This window comes from Haliotis cracherodii, unplaced genomic scaffold (genome assembly GCF_022045235.1).
Source record: "Haliotis cracherodii isolate W230 unplaced genomic scaffold, xgHalCrac1.p SCAF_2, whole genome shotgun sequence".
NCBI lineage: Eukaryota > Metazoa > Mollusca > Gastropoda > Lepetellida > Haliotidae > Haliotis > Haliotis cracherodii.
In genome coordinates this window covers 20,685,075-20,700,545 of record NW_027266275.1, presented here as the reverse complement: position 1 = coordinate 20,700,545, position 15,471 = coordinate 20,685,075, and the positions used below count along the sequence as shown (strand labels likewise).

The 15,471-nt window shown below is 41.1% G+C and overlaps 1 protein-coding gene across 2 annotated transcripts in view; it reads right to left on the bottom strand.

Annotated features, from left to right (window-relative positions):
• LOC139467402 (extracellular serine/threonine protein CG31145-like) overlaps positions 1 to 15,471 on the bottom strand; it is a 91,988-nt gene that overhangs the window by 57,408 nt on the left and 19,109 nt on the right. The window contains exon 1 of one of the 2 annotated variants that reach the window (XM_071248955.1): positions 10,084 to 10,196. The exons of the other annotated variant lie outside the window; for it this stretch is intronic. The gene's annotated coding sequence lies outside the window, so the exon portion shown is untranslated. Of the gene's footprint in view, positions 1 to 10,083; positions 10,197 to 15,471 lie in introns of those variants that run through there. 2 annotated transcript variants of the gene reach the window in all.

Here is a 15,471-nt window from a genome sequence, read left to right as displayed (position 1 = left end):
CAATTTTGCAAACAGAAACGGTTGTTTCAAAACACAGTTTGGTGTATTTAGGTCACTCCGTGTTGGGAATATTTGTCCGTATCTGATTTCGGGTTTTTATTCAGCTTGTTTTGTTGAAGTTATATTGCCACATTTCCTTCCATATCTTATTTTAAGCAGGACCAGGGAAATTAAATATGTGACGAATACGTGTCAGGTGTAGGGGAGTTCATTTTGAGTAAAACATTCAATAAACACTCGCCGGTGAACATTCATCATCATATTTGCGCTTTGATTTCAAAAGCTTGCAAATGGCTTTCATATTCCATTTATGGGATCATACATTCATTATTTGGTTTTGATGAATTACAATAGTATACGAGGTTAATGAATTCGATATTTAACTCTACTGATATGACACTTTCGTCCGAGTCTGCCTGCTGGCACTTCGGTTTTCAGAGTAAGATCATAAGAGCATTAAGAAGTGACATAACCGATAGAGTATTTGGTTTTTCTTGTCTAATAATTGGTTTACTTATTTGGTGTCTTATGAAAGTTGATATTTTCAGAGGGGCGGTCGGGTAGCCCAGTGGTTTAAGCGTTCGCTCGTCACCTCGAAGACCCGGGTTCGATTCCCGACACGGGTACAATGCGTGAAGCCAATTTCTGGTGTCTCCCGCCGTGATATTGCTGGAATATTGCTTAACGGCGTAAAATCATACTCACTTACTCACTGATATTTTCAGGGACTGGGACACTCAAAAAATCAATTTTCATCATTCGATGAACATGCTTTTTGACAAGACAACCTTTATGCAACCACGTGATACGGGTGCCCAGTTATCTAACAAGCGGCAATTCGCTGTACAGAGTTGCTTCCCAGTCTGTCTCGCTGTCCCTGAGCCTGATTATTTTCCCTTCATCCCAGCCCTGACTGTAATTTCAAATTCATTGTTCAAATAGGCGTTAAATCAGCTACGTGGCAGTATTGAATGACGTCATGCTCTAAACAAACTAGTATATGTTATAGAGACAAACTTTCACTGAGATGATAAACGGTAGACCCAGCACAGCATATTGTAATAATGTCCACATTAATTCTACCTTTACGATGTCCTAACAGCATTGCGACCCATAAATACGCACACTTGTTTGTGTAAGAACTGAGTGTTATTTACTTACTCTTTATGTGAAAGTGGTTATAGGAATGTTATGACAAACATTAGTTGATTTAATAATCTCCAAGTACAGAATGTACAAAACAAAAGAAAGCACTTTCCGTAAAATTCCATTCAATCATTAGATTTGTTACATCAAAACGTCAACACCAGAAAATAATCAGTCCCTATTTCTCCTGAAACAGATTCCATGGGGCACAAAAGACAAATTAGTGATGAAGAATGAATTGATCTCTATAACCAGAGTGGAGATAATGTCACGAATATCATGCATATTATACATCGACACTTCCTTGACTCAATATCGAGTTTAAGACGATGTAACATTTTGGTCTAGCAGAACTATTCTCCCCTAATTGGTCTAATATCGGCAGTCTCGTTGTCTCGAACTGCGGATAGCCCGAAATATGTTCGATGATCCACGCGACGTCGACTAATGGCCCTACTCTAAATCCAACAAGGAAGACACCGCTGGGCTGATAACAGCGACATTAAATGTTACGATTGTCTGCGATTATGCCTGCGTTCATTCTAAATCCTCGGAGCTTATATATGCTGAGTTGGTGCCCTGTTTTCCGAGGATGGCCTATGTTAAAGTCACACATGCAAGAGCTCCGACAGTCTCACCAAGACGGCTCTGTAGGGTCTGTTCCTGGCCTGCTGTTGCGGTATAACGAGGCACCGCTGAGTATAAACGGTATCATTATGCAATCAAATTGTGCCGAGGTTCCCATGGACAGGCAAGGACGTGTCATAGCGGATGTAACAGTGGGGGTAATTTAATTTTAAAATTACACTCAAAGGTTGACCTTAGCTATACGGTTGCTTTGTGCAGTTGACCCTTGCTTATCATGTATTGTAACTTTTTCATCCCGTTGCAAGTTGCAAATAATGAGGTCATGTCATAAATTTGATTTTCATAATTTTATAAATTACCGATCTTTATTGCCATGGAAATAGAACTCTACGTTAGGTGCAAAACAGTCCTAAGACATGATTTCACTTGCATGCTCGATTATCAAGTGTAATATGTCTCTATCCTCTGGTATATGATATATACGGTATCATAATTCGGAGGTAATTTTCATGAATCCTGGCGTGTCAGTGTTTGTGGAAACACAAAGGAACGTTTACCACTTCGGTGAAACCCACCAGCGCAGGTATATTAAACCTGTCCACATAACGATCTTGGCCATGCCGAAACTGTGCGACAGCCTCGAGAGCCCGAAAGTCAGTTGGTCATCTTCCCGAGGCAAGGGGTTTAACGGCCGAAGACACACCAATAGACGTTATAAGATGTTACTTGTTGTCTCTCTCTCTCTCTCCCCTCCCCCTCCCCCTGGCACTGGCACTGAAAAACGGCAGTTGTCTCGACAAGGGCAGGCAGGCACGCACGCACACACGCACACACACACGTGCATGCACGTCTCCATGTAAGTGCAATAATCTCGAACGCGACATCAAACCCCATCACCTCACCGCCTAAACTGTGACAATTTTGGACAGCTGGTCCAACTCTGTCCACGGGTTCTAAAGCGACATTGCAGCCAGCATTCAACCTCATCTCAACTCGAGTGCATGCTTGTTACCGCGTCAGCTCAGGCAGCTTTAATTGTTGTCAATTTAAGTTGAAATACGAGATTTATCGTGTAATAAATTCACAATAACGCCCTTGAACATTACCTAAAACCAACAGAGCAGCGTGATCTTTGCCTCGAGACTGGGTTTATGCCTGTGCCGCGATGCGTGGATAACTTGGTCTAAAACAGGATAAAGCGCTCGCTCGTCTCTCTGAAGGCCTGGGTTCCATCCTCTTAATAGGTACAATGCACGGATCCCTGATGATGTTACCCGGTCGTGTGAATGCTGGGATACTTTTATACGCGACGTAAAACTTCATTCACTCACTATGTCTTGTAATGATTACTTCACTCGCTATGTATTTTACTGATTACTTCACTCACTCACTATGTCTTTTACTGATTACTTCACCTTCTCACTTTGTCTTTTACTGATTACATCACTCACTTTGTCTTTTACTGATTACTTCACTCACTTTGTCTTTTACTGATTACATCACTCACTATGTCTTTTACTGATTACTTCACCCACTCACTTTGTCTTTTACTGATTACTTCACTCACTTTGTCTTTTACTGATTACTTCACTCACTCACTTTGTCATTTACTGATTACTTCACTCACTTTGTCTTTTACTGATTACTTCATTCACTCACTATGTCTTTTACTGATTACTTCACTCACTATGTCTTTTACTCATTACTTCACTCACTATGTATTTTACTGATTACTTCACTCACTCACTATGTCTTTTACTCATTACTTCACCCACTCACTTTGTCTTTTACTCATTACTTCACTCACTTTGTTTTTAACTGATTACTTCACTCACTATTCCTTTTACTGATTACTTCACCCACTCACTTTGTCTTTTACTGATTACTTCACTCACTATGTATTTTACTGATTACTTCACTCACCCACTTTGTCTTTTACTGATTACTTCACCCACTCACTTTGTCTTTTACTGATTACTTCATTCACTCACTATGTCTTTTACTGATTACTTCACCCACTCACTTTGTCTTTTACTGATTACTTCACCCACTCACTTTGTCTGTTACTGATTACTTCACCCACTCACTTTGTCTTTTACTGATTACTTCACTCTCTATGTCTTTTACTGATTACTTCACCCACTCACTTTGTCTTTTACGGATTACTTCACTCACTATGTCTTTTACTGATTAATTCACTCACTCACTTTGTCTATTACTGATTAATTCACTCACTTTGTCTTTTACTGATTACTTCACTCTCTATGTCTTTTACTGATTACTTCACCCACTCACTTTGTCTTTTACGGATTACTTCACTCACTATGTCTTTTACTGATTAATTCACTCACTCACTTTGTCTATTACTGATTAATTCACTCACTTTGTCTTTTACTAACTACTTCACCCACTCACTTTGTCTTTTACTGATTACTTCACCCACTGTCTTTTACTGATAACTTCGCCCACTTTGTCTTTTACTGATTACATCACTCACTTTTTCCTTTTTTCTGATTACTTCACTCACTCACTATGTCTTTTACTGATTACTTCACTCACTCACTTTGTCTTTTACTGATTACTTCACCCACTCACTTTGTCTTTTACTGATTACTTCATTCACTGTCTTTTACTGATTACTACACCCACTCACTTTGTCTTTTACTGATTACTTCACTCACTCACTTTGTCTTTTACTGATTACTTCACCCACTCACTTTGTCTTTTACTGATTACTTCACCCACTCACTTTGTCTTTTACTGATTACTTCATTCACTATGTCTTTTACTGATTACTTCACCCACTCACTTTGTCTTTTACTGATTACTTTACTCACTATGTCTTTTACGGATTACTTCACTCACTTTGTCTTTTACTGATTACTTCACTCACTCACTTTGTCAATTACTGATTACTTCACTCACTTTGTCTTTTACTGATTACTACACCCACTCACTATGTCTTTTACTGATTACTTCACTCACTATGTCTTTTACTGATTACTTCACTCACTTTGTCTTTTACTGATTACTTCACTCACTTTGTCTTCTACTGATTACTTCACTCTCTATGTCTTTTACTGATTACTTCACTCACTTTGTCTTTTACTGAATACTTCACACACTATGTCTTTTACTGATTACTTCAATCACTGTGTATTTTATTTTCAATATTTAGGCGTAACAAACTTTCTTATAGTTCCATATAGAAATGAGCAGCTCAATCCGAAATTAAATCTGTTTCTATTACCACGTAAAGGGATAAATCTACATGACGTGATGGTAAGATAATATTTATAGCAGGAAATCAACTTTAAACTACTCAAGGACCACCCGAATGTTTCATATTACTTTAGTTAATCGTTCTCGCCATGACAGATTAGTTTTAGTAATATAAAATAATCGGGTTGTACTTTTTACAGCGTTTTTTTAGCTGTATATTTCCATACGATGATATGAGACATATCCAAACATAATAACGACGCCTTCAGAAATTAGTTATAACATTCGTCTGAGAAATTCTATTTTAAATGTGCACAGACAAAAGTATGATAGAAACATTGTGTATGAAAGATACCATTCCAGTATTGGAATCCCAAGATGAATTAGTTTTACTCATATATGAAACCAGATGACAAAATCTTCAAACATTATTAACATTTATGAAAATCCTTAGCTAAATATATGTCTCATTTGAAACAATAACAGATAGAATCCCGTTATTATCAAAGCCTTCAAGTAAATCCCCGTCCCAATCAACTGACGTGATAATATGATGTACATGTATTCTTGAACATAGCTTGGCCACAGTTGAACCAGGAAAGAATGACACCTATTGCCAAAGTAAGCAAAAGAATGACACATTTAGCCAAAGAAAGCACTCACCAGATAGTATGATATGCCAGCACTGAACGTTATGCTTTCAAGGTAAGGCAGATGTATCTGGAACTTCTGTCGCATTGCAGCTTCTGCAGTGACGACGTGCAGCGTTAAGCAAGGTGTGTATGGACCCCCCGCAGAGACTGCCAGACAGGTGTGAGGCCAGGTAGAGAGCCTGCATTGATAGAAGGAGGGGCAGGAATACCTGGCCGCCGCGTTCTCCAGGCGTAACGTCCACGTCGGTCTGCCACGTCGATGTACTGTTGTTAATTTTTATGTGGGCGGTCCGTGGACGGTGTGCACATTATGAGAATTGTTGTCTCTCGTGAACAAATGTACCTGGACCAAATGAATCGGCGGTTGGATTTATATTGTTTGTATATCAGTTAGAATGTTACACATTTATGGGGTTGTCAAGAAACGACGTTAGCATGTAACAGTCGCTGTTGATGTGTAACCGACGCGGAAATGAACTGATAAGTGTCGTTTTTGAATCGGAATAGAGAACAGAGAATACAATCTGATAATCATCTGTTTGCATGATAACCATGATAATATTGCATTCTTCTAATACAGAAACTTTACAGGCATTTATCATATAGGCAATTAGCATCATCTGTCTTGCACGTCGTCACGTCGTAAAACCCGTGTACAAACAAGTGAAGCCCCTTTCTTGTGTCCCCCGCCCCACCCCATAACCCGTTCGTGAAATTGCTTGACTATTGCTAGAAGCAGCGAAAAAACATACCAACTTACTTAACATAAATGTATTTGATTATTATGTACTGCAACAAGTATTTTATATTGACACCAGTTAAAACTGTAGAACTAGACACATCCTTCGCATCTTTAAAATTAAAAATTAAAATTGCCACCGTCGTTGATTGAAACACGACTACGAATATAACATTGTCAACAACCGTGGGTGACAGCTACGATGAATACGATGGCAATAATCACCACGATCATTGCTAAATATGACGATTACACAATAGTTGGTTAACATGGCAATAACACTTTCATTGCATAATTGGTTAACATGACAGTGGTATTGTCAATGCTTAACGTCACGATGACATCGCCGTCATCGATGTTTAAGCAGAACGTCGCCAAACGTGGTAGATTCAGTGGTACGAACATACATGTTCCCCAACAACTTACGTATGATAGAGTGAGTACGGTTATAAGATGCTTTTAGCAATATTCGGTGACACCAAGAACCTTCTTTACACATATGGGAATTGAACCGAGGGCTTCGGCGCAGCGAGCAAACGCGTGACCACTAGGCTACAGCGCAGGATGACAAACGCCTTAGGCGCACTCGGGACATAAGGCTCGTTAATGTCTCCCACATGTTACGCAAGTGTTCACACGCTAGGCTCGTTCATAACAGTAATCACACAAACTAATATTTGCGTTTTGAGCTACAAAGTTAAAAGCTACAAAAATGTCTTGGAACGAAAATAAGTCCGGTAATTCCGAGATTCCGGAAGCTTAAATTGCTTCGAGCGCCCGACTTACGTTTTGGCGAAAAAGAGCGTTTGAAAGTTTAGTGGTTTTTTTCGTTTAAAATGATGGGGTGCCTATTTAGTGATTTTCACTTGTAGCAAACAGCTGTTTGAATGTGTGAACAAGACACTAGATAATGCGGTCTTGAAAGGCGAAGCTGTACTCCTGATGCAGTGCTGTTTGTGGGTTTGGTGGAAGAATGAGAGTAAATGTTAAGCGTTGAAATATATGACGTATTACAAGTTTCCTGTGATGCACGTTTATTTTTGTTGAGTGCCTGTTCGTTTTTATTTCTTGTTATTTTCCATTCCATGACTTGGTTTGTTATTTTGTCATTTTAAGTTTTTAATCCTTAATTGTTGTTTGTGTATTTGTTTGCAATGGAACTGGAATGGTTTGTGTTTTGTTGTGAGGAAAAGAGATGAGTTAGCTTACAAACCGCTGAGAATGACCGTTGAGTGTTTGACAGTAAATCCAGCTTACCTACACATGCTTACTGCTTGATCTATTTTGATGTTGCCTTTGTCGAGTTTTCACAACCAGTTTATGTATTAGTTTGGTAGAAAATTAGGGTCTATAGTATAAGAGTACTCAATTGTTGTTTTATGGTTTTGGCATATTTACAAGTGTTGAAAGAAAGTGAAAATGGGGTTATACATTATTAAGGCCTACGGAAGAACATGCTCTTTGTTAAGTTATAGCCGTGTTCAAATTCGTGAAGACTTTGAGCGAAAAGAGCGGTCGTACTTGATGCTTTGCCATTAAATGCTATCCAAACATAAACATAGGCGAAGAGAGAATGGAAATGCCAATAAACAGGTCTATAACAGCAAGACAAAAAAACCTAAAGAGCGCATCCTCCATGAAAACCATCTCCAACCCGTCGCCAGAGGAACATGCTTGGTTTTCACTGTTAGCATCAGTAATCTGCTGATGCGTTTGAGATGGAGTTTAGTTCCCGCATCTTTCTGCTGCAGCGTCCTTAGACCGAGAAGACTGGGACACCCAGACGCTGGATATTGACATTGAGAGATAGGCGCTATTGACAACCCAAATATTAGCCACTGAGTTGCGTCAAAACACCCACGTCGTCAACACCATCTTGAATTTGGCACATTACTTGACCACCTCATCCAAGGTCACACAAGGTCACGTCGACCGGAAAAGAAAAAGCAAATAGTTGCGAGGAATAGAGCATCACGGCAAATTAGCACGGTGCGCCGACTCCAATGACTTGCTAATATGTGGAAATTGCCAAGTCCCAAACATCGCGTGAGAAACTGAGTTAGCGGGGGAAAAAACTTTTAAGAGCGGAAACTTGTTTTACAGGAGTAACTAACGAATGCATGGTAGATGCAAACAACTTACATCGGTTAATTACTGTTGCTGTGGCTGTTTGAATCACAAGAGTGCATTTCTCGGTGATCCTTTCATCAGCCCATGTTTTATACAACAAGGGCACTCTGACCAGGTGGGGTATCTCACTGCAGTGGTGCATTACTTGCCCGCATGCTCGCACTCAATGCACGTCATTAAACTAATAATTGAAATCATGGTTCGTTTCCGATCTCCCAGGACAGTTTTGATGCATGTTTTATATTTACACGTGGCGTCGTGACTCGACGGCAGCGGAGGAAGTGTGTTGGAAAACGTTAACATCGATATGCATACGATACGGCAACAGCCTTATCATGTTAATTAATCCGAACTGAACTCCTTCCACGACGACACGATAAGATGTGCCTTGCTATGCTGTCAACGTTCGCAAAAAGAGAAGACGCTGCATTACCATGAGTGGGGTATTCTATTACGATGTAACTGACACAGCGTCCTCGATGTCGTTGACCGACATGCTGTATCCACAACTGAAGTTAGCTAACAAGCCAACTGACCACACACAATTCTATAAAAATGTTCTATTTCTAACAGGTCTGAGAATCAATTTGTTTGGGTTTTTTCCGCTCTTTAGCACTATTCCTGTAACCATGGTAAAATGGTATCTTGACTATGGAATATAAGCATTTATTGTAATCAAAACCAGATGGAAAAAAATTGTCAGGTTTGCCTGGATATATGAAATTGCCACTGTATTTTTATATTTACTTATTTTATTCTAAAAAGAGATAAATCCATTTGTGTAATAAAACTATTTTAAATACTATGTTACTGTTGCAATACAAGATGTCATTTAATATCAATATGGGGCCTAGCACATTGTAATCGTGTAAAGAATCGAACCCGGGCCTTCGTTGTGAAGAACGAACGCTTTATAACGGCTTATTGTACGTCACCATACCCTGACGTCGATGAGCGTTGTTCTCACCATGAACTACCGGTCACTCTAGGCCAGTCTCGACTATTTGTGTGAAAAAAATATATTCCCCAACTCATTCACTCGTTTCACTATCTGGACGACCGCCTCCGTGGTCTAGTGGTAGAGCGTCCGCCCGGGGAGCGGAAGGTCCGGGGTTCGATCCCCGGCCGCGTCATACCAAAAGACGTTGAAAAATGGTACTTGTTGTTACCCTGACTGGCGCTCGGCATTAGGTCCAACAACAAGGACTGGCTACAGCCTATCCAAAACATGAAAATAACCGCCTAGCATCTACCCAATATCCCTTATCAATCCCAATCAATACCAATAGCAACCACAAGCCCACACGTTGATACAGAACCATTCCAGCACCAAACCAAAAACCAATATGATTTGGGGTTTTTCCAAACGCTAACCCCCAACTGCAACTAAGCGACTACCTAAACAAAATAACTAAATCCAAGCCCAATCTATTGACATATTCATACTCTGTCCCTCGCTTGCTTAATAACAACACCCTTAGCCGTTATGAACATATTACATAATCTGCAAACACTCGATTCACGATACATAAACGTGATATCTGGTTTTACAGTTTTAAATCAAATATAAACAAGCTAATAAAATCTTTAAAATGGTGTACTTACGGTTCACGCAAACATTCGTAAATTTTGATGATGGGAGATATCATCAAATAAACTTTGAGAGGAAAACGCGATTTGACGTGGCGTGGAGAGATGTGCAGCTATAAATCCTTGAAGCGCCCTTGATGGCGGTGTCGCAACCACGAAAACATTGAGAAATGCAAGAATTTAGGTCAGGAAATATCAACAAGACTTGAAGTTACAGTGTAGAAAAGACTGGGCCCAGTTGCCACCCACCTCCTAATGGGATTACCATCGCGCCATCGTCATATCAAGTGACACTATGGACGGTGAGGGAATTTCTTGTCAAGCATCAGATTTCGCTACATTTGTCAACAATTGGTTCATTTGTCAGCAGCGGCATTTCAGTATTCTAGACATGGCCTTTGCTTAGTTATGATTTATTCCATGTGGGACAAATTATTACAATACTTCGCTTTCAACCTTTATCCCACCCCTTTCTGTATGCACCCATCCCATTCCAATCGTAAGTTCATTCCCCCATCTTACCAAATTCTTTGGGAAGAGAATAGCCAGTTCTTCTCCTTGGCCCTGCACCCGTACCCCTAGACTGTGTCCCACACCCTGGAGAATAAATTAAAATTGGATCCAGCTCAAGTCTAGAATGATTTGGCAAGTCTAGATTGCCTCAGTTTGAAAATAAGCATTGTTCTTGGCTTCGTTTTGGATTTTCTTTTTTTCTGTAGATATATATTTTTAAATACGATAACTTTATTTCTGGGACTACATGTTACTATTGTTAGTCTCCCCTACCCCGACTACTGAAAACCTCTCTCCGAAAAACATCTGAGCCCTCTACAGTAACAGCCGTCAATCCGACGCTCGATCCAACGTATACATTTCTGGTGTCTTAATTCTCTCTTATCCACCCATTCTGCTCCCTGGTGTCTGCCCCTCCCTCCTGCACCCCCCGTGCACACATCTCTCCATGCAGTGTTCCGCATGATGTCCCTGGTGATTCCAAGATGGATTTAACCAGTTCTTCGTCTGTCGCAGACTAGGGCATGACGGGAGATTTCGGCAAAAACACCCTCCAGTATCAAATCCTTTGTAACGCTTGGCATATTGTAAAGCCGAAACCCGTATCAGTTGACAATATTCCACATTTTCACATATCATTATTTTCTAACGCACATGTTGCAATACGGCTTAGCGTCAGAACATGCTCGCGTCACCGTTAAGATTAGGTTGTGGTTTGGGAAGATTGTGCGTTGTGTGTGTGTGTGTGATGGGGTGGGGGGGGGGGGGGGGGGGGGGGTGGCAGAGGTTGGGGCACATTTCTCAACTTCACAAAACAAAACAAGGGTTGCAATAAAGAAAAGATATTTAGCACTCATTCTCATCACTCCTCCAACGCGCTTGTGCAAATGTCACTTCCGGTAGCAGCCTGCATTTATAATAAAAAGAAAGAAAGTTGAGTCAACTTGTTTCTGTGATTAAAAGGACAGTTTTCATCCGCATGAGGTATAAATCCACAGTCAAAGAGACTTTTGGAAATAGTAAAATTATTTATTACGGAACATTAATAATAGATTGATGCAACGGATTTATTTGCACGTCACGGACTCCATTATACGTGGACTTCAGCACGTAAGAATGGCCGACACTGCATCATTAAATTTAACGTGTGTGCATCCTATGATTTATTTGCTGCACCGGACAAGATTCTGATGTAACGCGCGAAATCAGCGTCGTGCACGTAATGTGTATTGTGCAAGTGCAAGTGCTTTGAATTCATTATATGGCATAAAAAACCCGCATTCCAGGCACAGCACTCACAGCGTGAGAAGCAAGTAGGCGAGAGGAACTCCAGAGAATACTCCAGGATTTTGTTGGCAAAATATCCTTCTGATCCTAGATTAATGTTTTAGTATCTATACGTTCCATTTTTTAAGGATTCTCTATATAGACCATTCTCATGGATCATTGAACTGCTGCTTAATGCTATAGGGAACCTTACAGATAATATGGAACCGGAATGTCCTGACGCAAGGCTGTTTACCCGATCTGGATACTTAAGAGTGTTCCTTTCTGCTAAATCACACAAGCATGTAACTGGAGAATGATTATTGTACATTGTTGCACCGGCGTTGCAAGCCTGGCTGTGAGCTGTGTATCTGACCCTGTTACAACGACGCTAAAGTAGACAATTTACTACTTGCAGTACGTCAACATCAACAGCAGGTCTAATTCCGACTTCATTGTTATTGCGACATCCCGAAAACTAAAACCCTCGTCTGATATGCTGAGCCATATGGCCGCATATTTGCCCGCTGTTTTACGGCAGAAAGGCATTGATGATATTTGATGTTTAGATGATATGTTATCAGAGAAAACACAAATATCTAGATATGGTGGGGCTCGGATGTTTACTATTGTGTTTATGTCTGTTTGACAGCCGGGTGATGGGGGGTTGGCAAACTCCACTGCAGCTCGTTCAGCTGTTGGCGACAATCAAGTGCCCCCGGATCCATGTCTGTTGAAACACATGGACCTGCGCTCCCCCTAGGAAGGAGCCTGTCTAAGGTTAGGAACACACATTTTACTGTAATAAAAGATCAAGAGCGTCCAAGTGCTCCCTCTGGATATTGAACTTGAACTCTATAAGGCGTAAAGACTATACGAGGCCCCCGTCAGGCTAGAACCGGAGAGGCAGTCGATCCACACGTGTGGGTACTGTACAAACGTGCACCCTGGGGTAAAGAAAAACACGACTTGCTGTAACAAAACAGAACCGAAACGTGGCAAGGTTCTGAAGAAAATGGGCCACGGATGTACGAGTCGTGAAAGGCGCCGGAATTGGCTGTATGCTGAGTTGCGTCCCTTAGGCGACAGAAACGTATGAATTTGGATCCGAATCCCGATTCGCCCTGATTATGCTTCTAGGTTTGTAAATCATCATAGTTAGGATAAGATTTATGGATGAACAACTTCTTTATTACAAATAGGAGCGATGCAAGCAGGTTAGAACCTACACCGAAACGACGCCCCTAATTGTATTAAAGAAGTTGTTCATCCATAAATCTTATCCTAACTTTATCTGAGGTAGGTGAGAGTGAGAGAGAGAGGTATGTGTGGTGGGGGGGTGGGGTGGGGGGTGGGGTGGGGGTGGGTTGGGGTTGCAGGTGTGATGACACTTCCTAAACTAAGTGAGTGATCGCGACACCTTTACATACGCCGTGACGTAAGTAGATATATGCGTCAAAATTTCATGACACGGACTGGAGAAAGCCTGTGCTAAGTTGGAGATAAAAGAGTGTGTGTGTGTGTGTGTGTGTGTGTGTGTGTGTGTGTGTGTGATGATACTTCCGTTATGATCGCGGCCGCTACGAAGAACAGGAAGATCTCATCTAAGCACGTACTTTGCCACAATGGTTCGGCTTCACACAGCGATCGTAAATCTACCACTGTCATCAATCAGTTTTACAAACACTTACGCTGGTCACAGTGCTAAACCCGCTTTGTAAAACGAGGTTTCATGAACATGCGTTTTCGTCCTTGCAACTTTATGGACGATGTTCAGTAATAAAATCACTGCACCGAAACGCTCCACGGTAATTTGGTTGACATATGTCATGCTCCCACCATATTCATTGACGGAATGTTCATTTTATGGACTCAACGACCATGATCGTGTTCCCATTCCAATTAGAATACAGTGCACTGTAACGCATTCGCGGTTACTGAGGCAGAGTTTATTTCCAATACATCCATTGACCGAGGTGCTCTATCCTTTTTACGTCCCCAAGAACAAAGACGTGTTTCCCGACCAGCATTAAAACAGAGCACCGTAACGCAACTTGTCTATTGTACATGTATTGTACAGAGAAGCTCCCCACAGCTTCAGTGTCACAGACACACACATACGGGGGGATTTACGAGCTGCTAAGATGACTTGATGTGCGCACAGCATCTGTTTTATTACTTTGTCTTGAGAGTTTGTCTTTAGGGGTTGAAATAATTGATCCAAAACGCTGATTTAGTGCCACCGTAGAACCATAAAAGACAGAAACGAGAGGTAGCGAGGTTTTTGTACGGCTCGGAGGAAAATGGTTCACGGAGGAATTGGTAACTTCACAGACAGATATGCATTGCCTCAGGCCACTTTGTTTCATCAATAATACATTTCCACCTTTGTTTCGTGGATTTTCAAATGAAATAAAAAATATTTGACGTCAACAATATTTGAAAACCATTTCTCGTCAGTGCATTGTGAAATGGTTCGCTGGGGGTTTAGTAAGGTTCAACGCGGCTAGAACGGTTTTTCGGGTATCACGGCGTGACAATTATGTTCCATGTTTTTGGTTTAAAACAAAATTAATCCAATTGTCCGTCAGCACCAATCAGATCTTTTACTCCGATAAGTTTGCGTCAGGCGAATGTTGACGCCGGATCTAAACTAAAGATGCGTGGGCTCTTGAGCCAATCAGATGGCAGCTTTCTAAAAAGGTTCGGTTTCATTTCTTTACCACCTTCATTCGAAAGTTTCGGTTTGTACAAATTAAAACCCACAAATATTCCTTCGATGGTGCTCCCTATTGGGTGAGAGATGCCATGACGTAAGAAGAGACATAATGTACGAAACATACCCAACCAGATACAATGGCCCAGCTTAATCATCTACATTCGGAAATAGTCGTTTTAGTTCGTTTTCGAGACACAGAAATCAGATATGCTGGTCCGAATGCTTTTCGCACGCGTGTCGAGAATTGAGAAGCCTCGATGTTGATTGGCTGATTAGTGAGAGGTATTGCATCGAAGTAACAGATTTGATTTAAGCACGGACCTATATAACAAGTCCGTGATTTAAGTGATCAGCACCGGAATCATGCTCATTGATGCCACAAAGTAGACCAGCTCAATCAGCTCACGGAGGATTGTGAAAAACGGCTGATGGGGCGTAAGACAAGACTAATTCACTAATTCACTCATTTGAGCGGCATGACGGGCAGATAGTACTGACACTTGAAAGTGACGGCAAACCCTAAATTTACCCCTTGACATCACGGACACAGTTGGTTGGTTGGTTCGTTGTTTAACGCCCCACTCAGCAATATTCCAGCTATATGACGGCAGTCTGTAAATAATCGAGTCTGGACCAGACAATCCAGTGATTGAAATGATGAGCATCGATCCACGCAATTGGGATAGATGACATGTATGAACCAAGTCAGCGAGCCTGACCACCCGATCCCGCAAGGCGCCTTTTACGACAAGCATAGTCACCTTTTACGGCAAGCATGGGTTGCTGAAGACCTATTCTGCCCCGGAATCTTCACAGAAAGATTTATCACACAATATAATACGTAGTGCATGTGTGTGCGTGCGTGTTTGTATGAGTGTTTATGTGTGTGGAGGTGTTTATGTGTG